Source organism: Arachis hypogaea, chromosome 12 (genome assembly GCF_003086295.3).
Source record: "Arachis hypogaea cultivar Tifrunner chromosome 12, arahy.Tifrunner.gnm2.J5K5, whole genome shotgun sequence".
NCBI classification, from domain to species: domain Eukaryota; kingdom Viridiplantae; phylum Streptophyta; class Magnoliopsida; order Fabales; family Fabaceae; genus Arachis; species Arachis hypogaea.
Window position 1 is genome coordinate 18,916,455 of NC_092047.1, and position 12,668 is coordinate 18,929,122.

Sequence of the window (12,668 nt, forward strand, 5' to 3'; positions counted from 1 at the left end):
CCCATCATCCACGCGTACGAGTGAGAAGGATATTCATGGCCATGCGCACGCATCACCCACTCGTACGTTGATGCACCACTATTTCGTGATAGATTTTATGCTGAATTGAGTGGATTTTATCCATTATTCTCACACTTATTCATACAATTCACATGTTTTACATTTTTCTTCATAATTTTGTGCTATGATTGAAAACGTGCTTCTTTGGCCTTAAATTCGCTAATTTTAATCCTCTCTTATTACCACTCGATACCGTGAAATGTTTATTAAGTGTTTTCAGGGTTTATAGGACAGGAATGGCTTAGAGGATGGAAAGGAAGCATGCAAAAATGGAAGGAACACAAGAAATTGAGAATTTCAGAAGCTGGTAGCGACGTGCACGCATGGACGATGCATACGCATGACTGGTGCAGAAAACAAATGACGCGCTCGCGTAGATGACGCATACGCATGACTAGGAATTCTTTTGACGACGTGTACGCGCGGCCGACACGTATGCGTGACAAAGCGTCACGTGCTGCAGATATTAGAATTCACTGGGAGCGATTTCTGAGCTGCTCTGGGCCCAGTTTTAGGCCCGAAAATACTTATTAGAGGCTGCATAGTGGATCTGGATGGGGGAATGAATCATTCATACTTTTATTTAGAGACTCTTGAGTTATCAATAGTCTTTTGTTGAATGGTAATTGGACATTGCCGATTAGCTTGAACTTCACCAAAGCTAGTCTCTCACTATGAGTTGACTAAGATTTGTGAACTCAGATTGATTGTATGCACTTGACCTTCCTCCATTGGTTAGAGGTTAACTAAGTGAAGGCAATCCATATTTACCATCACAATTGATAATGATAATAAGGATAGGACTTCTAATCCTCTTTCCTTGTTAAGAGCTTTCGTAGTTATTACTTTATTTTCTTACCATTTTTACTCTCTTGTCTCTTAATTCAAAAACCCCAAAAACGTTTTCCCAAAATCAATAGTAAGTACACTTCCCTGCAATTCCTTGAGAGACGACCGATGTTTAAATACTTCGGTTTATTTTTATTGGGTTTGTATTGTGACAAACAATTTAAACATTGACTGAGGTTTAGTTGTCGGTTTAGAACTATACTTGCAACGCGATAATTTTTGTCAAAATCTTTATCGACATTTTTCCTCCGTCATACGTGTGAGGAGAAAATCTGCCAGCGACGCACACGCATCGACCACGCGCACGCGTGACACTGATCACGTGACCTCATTAAAGTGAATATGCTGGGGGCGATTTATGAGCTTTCCAGGCCCAAGTCCAACTCATTTTTGAGGCTATTTCATTCAAAATTCAAGATTGGACAAAGGGAGGAGCAATTAGATTAGGTTAGCATCATGTTGTAGGTAGTTTTCTAGAGAGAGAAGCTCCCTCTTCTCTCTAGAATTAGAGTAGAATTAGGTTAGATCTCCTTTAGATTTAGGTTTAATTCTTGTTTTTATCTTGATTTCTTTACAATTTCTTGTTCCTACATCTTCATTCTCTTAGTTTATAGTGTTAATTTCCCTTTTTATGCCTCTTTTATGTTGATGAACTCTTGTTGGATTTGGATTTTCTTTAATGCAATTTATGTTTCCATGTCTTTTATTGCTTTCTTGAGTTGTTAGTGTTAATTTATTGCATTGGGTGGTGATAGATTTTATTATTCTTACAATTTTATCATGCTTTCCTTTTATGCCTTCCAAATGTTTGACAAAATGCTTGATTGGGTATTAGAATAGTTTTTTAGCATTCTTTACTTGGAAAGAGAAATTAGGTGCTCTTAAGTCATCAATACCCAGTTTAGATTGGTGATCTAGAGTTGTTAGTTAATATTATTTCCATTGACTCTAATCTCTTGCTAATTCAATTAGTGAGTTGATTAGGACTTTTGGATTGAGATTAACTAGTCTTATTTGACTTTCTCTCATGTGAAGATAACATTATACCTTCTTCCAATGTTGGAGATTACTAAATAGGATTAGCTCTTATTAATTATTGTATTATGATTGATGACTAGGATAGAAAGTCTATACTCTCAATCCTTGCCATGAATGTCTCTCTTTATTACTTGCTTTATTTAGTTGTTTGCTTTATTTTCTTGCCATTTAATTTTTTGTCCCCTTATTTGCAAACCATCCCTTGGATACCATAACTAATAATGTGCACACCTCACTACAATTCCTTTGAGAGACGACCTAAGATCTAATACTCTCAGTATTTTTATTGGTTTGCACTCGTGACAAACAAAATTAAACTTTGATTGAGCATTACTTGTCGGTTTGGAACTATACTTGTAACGAGATTATTTGTGTGAAATTCCTAACCGGTGGTTTTGCTCATTTCAAGTTTTTGGCACCGTTATCGGGGAATTGCAATGTGTGCTTGTTATTGATTATTGTATATATGTCAATATTGTGAATAGTTTAATTTTTGATTTGTTTGCTAGTTTTTGTTAGTTGTAGCATCTTATTTTTCTTGTTTCTTGTTAGTTTTTGTTTTCATTTTTCTTGCTACTATGAATTATCACCACTTTGGCTATGAGTTTGGTTCTAACTATGTTGTAGGGAATGGACGCTACAATGAGGATATACATCAAGGATGGGACAATCAAAGGTGGGAGGAGCCTCAAGTATTTGATCAACCTTCATGGCAACAACCTCCACCAATGTACTATAATCAAGAGCCATACCATGATGCATACCAATCTAATGTATGTGGTGGACCTCCTTGTGGTTATCAACCACAACCACCATATGCTTATGGACCCCCTACTCAACATTGTTATCAACCCTACTCACAAGCCCCATACCACCACTCACCTCCATATGATCCTAACCCAAATCCACCATACCAACAACCATATGAGCCATACTTAGAGCCACCACCATTCCAACATCAATATTCTCAAGAACCATCAATTCCATATACATCACCTCCATACCCTTACTAAGATGAACCACCTTCCAATTATGAACCCTTTCCTCCAAACAATGAACTCTCTCTCCCACCACCTCCTTCAAGGGATGAAGCGCTCCATACCTTCTTGCAAGAACAACGAAGAGATATTAGCTCTTATATCCAAAGGCAAGAAGAGCAACAAAAGGAGCTAAAGAAGATAGAAAGCATGGTGGCTACCATGACTGAAGCCGCTAACCATATGGCCTCCTACCTAAGCTCATATATTCAAGACACTCCCATTGACAAATGTGGAGGATCAACCAAGGAGCATAGTGAGGGAGCGAATTTAGAGCTTCAAGGTGGAGAAGAGAAGTTGAAGCAAGAAGTGCAACAAGAGGAGGGACTAGAGACAATTGAATCGGGAGGAGTGGTTAAAGAATTAGGAGAGGTTGATCAAGAATTGGACTCAATCATTGATGAGTTCTTGTCTTCACTAACAAATCACCTCGAAGATTCCATTGAGCCTTCTTCCATTGAACTTAAAAGCAATGTTAAGGAGGGTGCGCAACCTCTAAGGCACATGGGGAATGATGAAGAATTGGAAGAAGTTGAGAAAGCAACAAATCTTCCTTTTTATGATGATTCCACACCAACACATGTTCCTTTGGTATTTGAGGAGTCTTCTTCCATTAAAGTTGAGGTTGATGTTGAGATAAGTTCCACATTACCTCCAAGTTGTGACATGAAGAATGGAGAAGAGCTAGAAGAGGTTGGTGAAGAAGAGATTGAATTGGAAGATAGCTACCAAGAGGAAGAGGCTAAAATTGAAAAAGCTTATAAAGAGGTGGATGTAACCAAAGAAGAGCACAAGGGAGTAAACCTCGCATTGTCAAAGTGTGGGGAGGTCTCCCTTTCTAAGTCACCATCATCCTTTACACCATTCAAGTGGGTAAAATTCATATCCCTTAGCTTTCTTATTCCACTTGAATATGGGTTGCTTGAAACGGATGGTCAACTTAAAGCTCTTTGTAGAATGAAAAGCAAGAAAGGGTAGTGGTAGGCATCATGATTCACGGTTCATTGTGGTTGAAAGCTCAAGGTTAAGGAGCAATGGTTGGTGTAGAACCAATTTGCATGGATCTCGGAGGATGTTTGGGCGCCTATATGAGAATTCTATGTGCTTGCCACCCAGATGGAATCATGATGATCAACTTGAAGACGGGTGTGAAAACAAAGTTTGGGATCCCGGATTACAAGATGAGGATCAACTTAGGAAGGTCCAAGCTTGTGAAGAACTCCATCAAGGCTTGATGTAAATGATTTGGAATGTTGGATTTTATTGGAGATTCAAGCATTGGTGGAAGTTCAAAGATGAATTCAAGCACAAGCCACCTTGATGAGAGCTCCCCATAAGTCCAACTTAAGGACAATAAATAAAAGTGCTAGGTGGGAGACACCCCACTATGGTAAACTCTTTTCACTTTTCTCTTTTTGTAAATATTGGTAAAATAAGTTTAGTTTCATGTTTAGCTTGGTTTGTTGAGTTTATTTAGTAGTCTAGTATGTTAAATAAGGTTTTATGGTGTTTTGGTAATTGTTTAGAGGTTTGGAATGCTTGGTTTGGTGGAAAGAATTGGAAAATTTTGAAAAACAGAGCAACCAGCCACGCGTACGCGTGACCCCCAAGTTTCCAACACCTCACGCATATGCGTGACCCCCAAATTTTCCATGCCCAGTACAAAAACCAGAGAGTTGCGCGCGTAGTGTGCTGAAATTGTGCCTCTAGCACAATTTTGACCCACGCATACGCATCACCTATCTCTCTTCACCCACGCGTACGCGTCGACGATGTGTACGTGTCACCCCTCATTTCTGCCATCCACGCGTGCACGTGACATGACGCATAAGCGTGACCCCCTGCCCTGTTCCACTCACTTCTTTTCTTCTCTTCTTTCCATTTCTTTCCTTCTCTTCTCTTCTCTTCTTTTTCTTCCTTCTTTTCAACCATCATCTAACACTACCAATCACCATCTATCACCATCTCTTTTAGTTAGTTAGTTAGTTAATTAGTTTGATTTATGTTTATTTTTCTGTTTTTCATTATAAGTGTTTGATTATTAACCTTGTTTGCTATCTATTGTTGCTGATTACTAAAGATGTTCTTTTAACATCATTGTTGTTAATTTTCATTGTTGGATTTCTTTATTGAGGTTATAAATTGTTGCTTGGTTTTGAGTTCTTAATGCTTAATTTTGTGCATACCAAGTACTTGTACATTGCCTTCAAGCTTCACAAATCTTTTGAATTGCATGTTTTGGCCACCATGTGATTTGATTTCATTATCTATGATGAGGCAATTTGTGTATTATCGATGCATTTTTTGTTAGGTGATACTTGTTTATGATTGATCTTCATTTACATCACCTATTTCATGCATTGAGATTTTGGAATTATGAAATTGGATCGTAAGCTTACCTAATTGCATATTTTTGAGCTTTTCAAGCTTTGTGGACCATGCTTGCTATGTGATTGAGTTTAATTTCTATCTTCTTTTTCCTAAGTTCTATAGCACCTAGGTGTTCCACCTCTATGTCACTTAAGTGTTGCAAACAAACTTCAATATGTGTCATTGTTTGATGTGTGGGCTCTATATTTCATTTTGTTCATTAAAGTTACCTTGCACATCAATCAATGTCTATTCATTATCCAATTCACAATTGCTTGATTTTTGCTTAAATGTTTTTATGCTTCTTCATTCCTTGTTTGGTTGTCTTAACCAATAAGTTTTCTTTAAAGTATTTCAAGCACACTAGAATGAGTGAAGTGCATGCTTCTTTTGTGCAGTTGTGACATAGCTTTAAATGCTAGTGTGTGTGTTCTAAACCGTGCGTAATCTTAGAACTCACACACTATTCTTCCTTAATGTCACACTAATTCACTCACTCCATTCTGGTGGTTCTTATCTCATTCCAACAATCTATGCTTCCTTGCTTGTGCATTTACCTGTCTCATTATATCCTATTTCTTATTGCTCGGTATGATTTGTCATAAGAAAAAATGGAAGCGGGAAAAAGAACACGCAGCAACCGGTTGATCCACCAGCTGAAGGTGGCAATCCGCAAAGTTGCCGTACCCCCTTGCTCATCTTTGAATGCACCGAGGACGGTACAAAGTTTTAAGTGTGGGGAGGTCACCCGACCGATCGGGCGTTTATGGGTGACAAATTTCTAATCCCAATATTTTTGCATTTTATTTTTAGCTCTTTTAGGATTTTTTTTGTTGCATCGATCTTCTTATTTTGCATATATATATAATAAACTTAGTCAAAATAATAAAATTTTTCAAGGATTTTATCTATAGGACACCCCAATTGATTTGAAAAAAAAATTTAGAATTTGCTTGAATTATACATTGTGGAACATGTTTTGAACTAAGAACACATAAGCATGTGAGTTTTGAACCTAATTGTGTGGTTACATCATATAACCTTTATTTTCCATTCTTGTATGTATTATTCTCTTTCTATGATTGTAATCTTTGATTTGTTTGATTCTTTATGTCCATTATTTTGTGTATGAATGCACTTATATGATTGAGGTCATTGTTTCAAATAGCTCACTTACCCAAATAGCCTACCTTTTATCTTCCGTTGTTAGCCAACTTTGAGCCTATGCTAAACCCCTTTTGTTCTTAATTTTAGCACATCACAAGCCTTAAAGCGAAAAACTATAAATGTCCCTTTTTTGGATCTTTGATTAGCTTAGACTAGTGAGAATATTTATCATTTAATTGTGGGAGAGTTGGGAGCATTGGGTAGAGATAAAAGTGTGTTTTTATATTTTTGTCAAAATTTTGAGAATGGGGTACATACTCATGTATTAATTAAATGTTAAACCATATGCATTGACATTCTTGTATATATTTTGGTTGAAAAAAAATGAGAAAAACAATAAAAATAAAAGAAAAAAATATAGAAAAAAAATAGAAAAAGAAAGAAATAAAAATGGGACAAAATGCCCCAAAGTAAAGTTCAATAATAATCAATGCATATGTGTTGTGATAAAAAAGAGAATTCATGACTTTGTGAAAAAGTGAAGAATGGGTAATTAGGTTAGCTTTGAATTGTATAGGTTGTAGGTTAGGTAAGAGCTTAGGTTAATCAAAAATTCAAATTTCAAGCTCACTTAACCAAATACAATCTTACCTTGACCCTAGCCCCATTACAACCTATGGATAAGTCCTCATGATAATTGTATGCATGCATTGAATAATTGTTGATTGTTAGATGAAAAACAAATCTTAGAAAGCATGATTAGAGGAGAATTGAGAGGATCAACCCTATATACTTGAGCGACTAGAGCGGATACACATCCGGTGAGGGTTCGATTGCTCAATTACATGTTTTCACCCATGATTATCTCTTTTCTTTCAAGTTTGTAAATTCTTCTTAATAACTCAATTCAATTGTGGATTTGACTTGGTTGTTAATACCTTTAGCCCTCATGTTCATATATGCTTTCTTGGAAATTGATTTATTTTGACCAAGTAATTGCATGCATTTAAATAGAATGCATTCAGATAGTTTATTTGCAATGAATAAATATTGATACCTTTTGTTTCTTTTTTTAGTTTAGCATAAGGACATGCTTAGTTTAAGTGTGGGGTGGTTTGATAAACCCCAATTTTGTGATTTATCTTGTGCTTAATTTAGGGGATTTTATCAACTTATCTCACATTTATTCAATGAAATAGCATGGTTTTGTAATTTTCTCTAAATTTATACTTAAGAGTGAAAACATACTTTTTAGACCTTTAATTAGCTAAATTTAATTCACTTTAATTCCATTCGATGCCTTGATATGTTTGTTGAGTGATTTTTAGGTTCATAAGGCAAGTATTTGATGGAAGAAGTGAAGAGAAAAGCATGCAAAGTGGAGAATTCATGAAGAAACGAGCATTTGGAGAATTCAAGACCACGCGTACATTCACGCGTACGCATGAGAAGGATATTCATGGCCACGCGCATGCGTCACCCACGCGTACGCGTGAGGAGGAAATCTACCAGCGACGCGCATGCGTCGACCACGCGCACGCGTGACGCTGATCACGTGACCTCATTAAAGTGAATACGCTGGGGGCAATTTCTGAGCTTTCCAGGCCCAAGTCCAACTCATTTCTAAGGCTATTTCATGCAGAATTCAAGATTGGACAAAGGGGGAAGCAATTAGATTAGGTTAGCATCATGTTGTAGGTAGTTTTCTAAAGAGAGAAGCTCCCTGTTCTCTCTAGAATTAGGGTAGAATTAGGTTAGATCTCCTTTAGATTTAGGTTTAATTATTGTTTTTATCTTGATTTCTTTACAATTTCTTGTTCCTACATCTTTATTCTCTTAATTTATAGTGTTAATTTTCCTTTTTATGCCTCTTTTATGTTGGATTGGATTTTCTTTAATGTAATTTATGTTTCCACCAATTCCATGTCTTTTATTGCTTTCTTGAGTTGTTAGTGTTAATTTCTTACATTGGGTAGTGGTAGATTTTATTATTCTTGCAATTTTACCATGCTTTCTTTTTATGCCTTCCAAGTGTTTGACAAAATGCTTGGTTGGATGTTAGAGTAGTTTTTGAGCATTCTTGGCTTGGAAAGAGAAATTAGGTGCTCTTGAGTCATCAATATCCAATTTAGATTGGTGATCTAGAGTTGTTAGTTAATATTATTTATATTGACTCTAATCTCTTGCTAATTCAATTAGTGAGTTGATTAGGACTTTTGGATTGAGATTAACTAGTCTTATTTGACTTTCTCTCATGTGAAGATAACATTATACCTTCTTCCAATGTTGGAGATGACTAAATAGGATTAGCTCTTATTAATTATTGTATTATGATTGATGACTAGGATAGAAAGCCTATATTCTCAATCCTTGCCATGAATGTCTCTCTTTATTACTTGCTTTATTTTCTTGCCGTTTAATTTCTTGTCCCCTTATTTGCAAACCATCCCTTGGATACCATAACCAATAATGTGCACACCTCACTGCAATTCCTTTGAAAGATGACCCAAGATCTAATACTCTCGGTATTTTTATTGGTTTGCACTCGTGACAAACAAAATTAAACTTTGATTGAGCATTACTTGTCAGTTTGAAACTATACTTGCAACGAGATTATTTGTGTGAAGTAAAGCTTGAGACAGAGCATTTAAATCACGGCTAGGCTCAAGGTGCAAAGCACCAAAGAAAAGAGAATAAAAGAAATTTTGCTGTGTTCAAGGATTAACACAAGGTAAAAAGGCCAGAGAATTCATAATATTATCCTGATTCTAATTCCAAATGACAGTGACATTCCTCTGATTCAAAGGATAGTGAGATGTCAAACCTATTCAAAATTGCAGTATATAAACTCCACTTTAAGAAGAGACAGGAGCTTAATTGAATACTCACTTCTCATACATATTCACATCCTAAGTTGCAATAGTTTTGATTGCTTGAGGACAAGCAACAATTCAAGTTTGGTGTTGTGATGCGTGAGCATCTCTCCTATCTTTTCCTAGTAAATTTGCATTTGAATTTGTAAGTTTAATCAAGATTTAAATACTTTTTAGTCACTTTGAATGCTCCTTTGAGTTGTGTGTAATTCTATTTATTTCAGGTAGCATTCGGATGGATTTAACGAAGTTTTGTAGAAAAAGAGAAGAAAGTGAATGATGTTATCAACTATGAACTCCTTGCACTCTAAAGGACATAACTTGCGCTACAGAGATCCAATTGACGTGATTCTAGTGGCATTAGAAAGCCAACTTTCAAAGCTTTTTAACGATGTATAATAGTATACACTTCTTATCCAGCATACATGGCCATACTGGCGCCTAACTTGGCTTTTTTCAAGTTAGGCGCCGGAAGAAGAACTAAAGCTCCATATGCTTGCTACCAAGGTGGCGCCTAACTTGGAATTTCCCAAGTTAGGTGCCAGATGCAAGTTAAAGCTCCTTTTTGCGTGCTGCCTCATCCAAGTCTAACTTCACATTTGTGAAGTTAGGCGCCAGCCTAAGAGAACCAAGTGGTCCCAGTGCCAATTGAAGCAAGCAACGAAGATGTTATTTAATTTTGATTAAAACTTTAATTTATTTATAAATAGGAAAAGATATTATTTAGTTCTAGAAAATATATTTTACATTACTTAAGATTAGATATAAAAGGGAAAAGAATCAGCCCTTCGGGCTCTTCTCTTCTCTCGGACCTCATTCCGCAATTGAAAGTTTTTCAGAATCCTTGTTTTCTCTCTGAGCCATGAGCAACTAAACCTCCACTGTTAAGGTTAGGAGCTCTGTCTATTGTATGGATTGATACTATTGCTTTTCTATTTTAATTCATGTATTGATTTCAATTTCAAGAATTTGTTTTCGTTCTTCATCTTATAAATCTGGGTGGAAAGGAAGTATGACCCTTATTCTATTTGAGTTCTTGTAAACCTTGGAAAAGTAATTTACCTAAACAACAGCTTGAAAACAAACTCTCCTAAATCACTAATTATCTGGACTTAACGAGATATGTGACATATAATCCTCTTATATTTGGATAATTAGGGTTTCTGTGGCATATAAACTAGAATTAAACTTAACCCTCTAACCGGAATCAAGTGACCAAAGAATTGGCGGTTGATGAAGGTTAGAGGAGACTAAAAAGGTCTAAGGAATTAGGGTTTAGTCACATAGTTTGCAATGAATTGAATCTTGCATGATTAAAATAGTTGGTAAGAAAAGTTAATCTGGAAGATAAACATCTCTGAAACCTTAACTGTTTTACTCATATATTTCATAACTCGTTTACTGCTTGCTTTCTAATTTCCTGAATTTACTGTTTAATGCAATTAAAACCCAAACACTCTTTTCTACTTGTCTAACTAAGTATATCACTCAATCATTGTTGCTTAGTCCATCAATCCTCGTAGGATCGACCCTCATTCACTTGAGGTACTACTTGGTACGACCCGGTGCACTTGCCGGTTAGTTTATGGGTTATAAATTTCGCACCAGTTGATTACAAAGTGGCTCTTTAAAAGATAGTTTTCCAAAATTTTTCTCTGTTTGAAACCAACAAGGATCTATAATAGGGGACTGTGGGTTCTGGGATGGGTTAGAGTGGGTATGGAGCTTCGAATGGAGGAGAGAACTATTCCAATGGAAGTTAGAGTTGCTCAACCAACTTCATGACAGGATACTGATTGTAAAATTATCGGTTGATAGAGAGGATACAGTTATATGGAAATTTGGCAAAAAAGGTATTTTTTTCACTAACTCATTTGTACAGGTGCTGCAGAAAGAGACTCTCCCGGAGGACATCATAAGTTACAACTTCACTAGTACCATATGGAGAGGCTTAGTCCCTCCAAGAGTTGAACTTTTTTCATGGTTCATTTTAGTTGGCAGGGTCAACACGAAAGAGAGACTAAGTAGACTTAGAATTATTAATCATAATGATAATATCTGTGTTTTGTGTAAAAAGGATATAGAATTTGTGCATCATTTATTTTTTGGCTGTGAGTTTACGTGGCAGGTGTGGTGTGCTTGGCTGACGTGTGCTGGTAGAGCTTGGACCATGCCGGGGACTGTTAAAGAGTTTTTTGAGAGTTGGATTGGAGTACCAAATTGTAAGTCTGAGCAAAAAAAGTGGCTGATAGGTTTCTTTGTAGTTATTTGGGATATTTGGTTGGAACGGAATAGCAGAATATTCCAGAGTTCAGAGACAGGTGTTTAAAAAATTAAGACTAAGTCTTTTTTGAGTTACAGGGTATGAAGTGGTGTTGATCTGTTTGGTTGTTAATGGCAATGTCAGAGATGACAATCAATTATACCTTTTTATTTGTGTTTAGTGTCTCGTGCTTTATTGTGCTCTTTGTTCCTATATGCTCTACTTCATTGTGTTGAGCTCCTTTTATTTTAAAAAAAAATTGGTTTGTTTTGTAATGTCTATAATGCTATACGATAATTATCTCATTTTAAAAACATTAATGTGATAATAAACTAATTGAAAGTGATAAATTAGGTGAAACTTATGTATATCAGAATAGAATAAAGCTTTACATATTAAAAGTTATTATTAGGGTCTTACACCTTTGATCAATTACTTGCTGAACCCCAATCCTGAATGAAGAATTTATAGTTCTATATTTTTGTGGGCTTGAATAGAATTTATGCAAATGACCATTAGTAAAAAGAACTTTATAGATTAAATGGTTAAATGTCTTTATATTAACGATACTTTTAACAACTAGTATTTTTATTCATAATAAGTTTTTGTCAACAATCTGCCACAAGATATTTCGAAGAAAGAACTTTATCACTTGTTCCATTAAACAGGACGAATCAATGATATTTATCTTGCTCGTAAGGTTCTTTTGTTTGCGTTTGTTCGCTATACAACGAAAGGGGGGCTGTGAAGGCTATATCAGAAATGCATCAAGCGTGCATAAGGGGAAAGACAATCTATGTAGGTGAGTCTAAGTATAGAAGGCCTATGGAAGGGAAGAACACTGGGCTATGTAAGGAAGACATTGCAAGATCTGTTGAAGAAAGTAGGCAACCTCAGAGAGAAAAAAGTCTTATAAGAGTGGAAGAAACGAAGAAGGATACCTCTGTCAAAGACCCGCATGAGAATGGCTGGACGAAGAAGATTGAAATTCCAATAGCAAAAGAGAATTTCGATTGGCTGCTGAGGAGCTTGGTCGGAGGAACGACGACGGCCATTGATTTCAAATCGTTA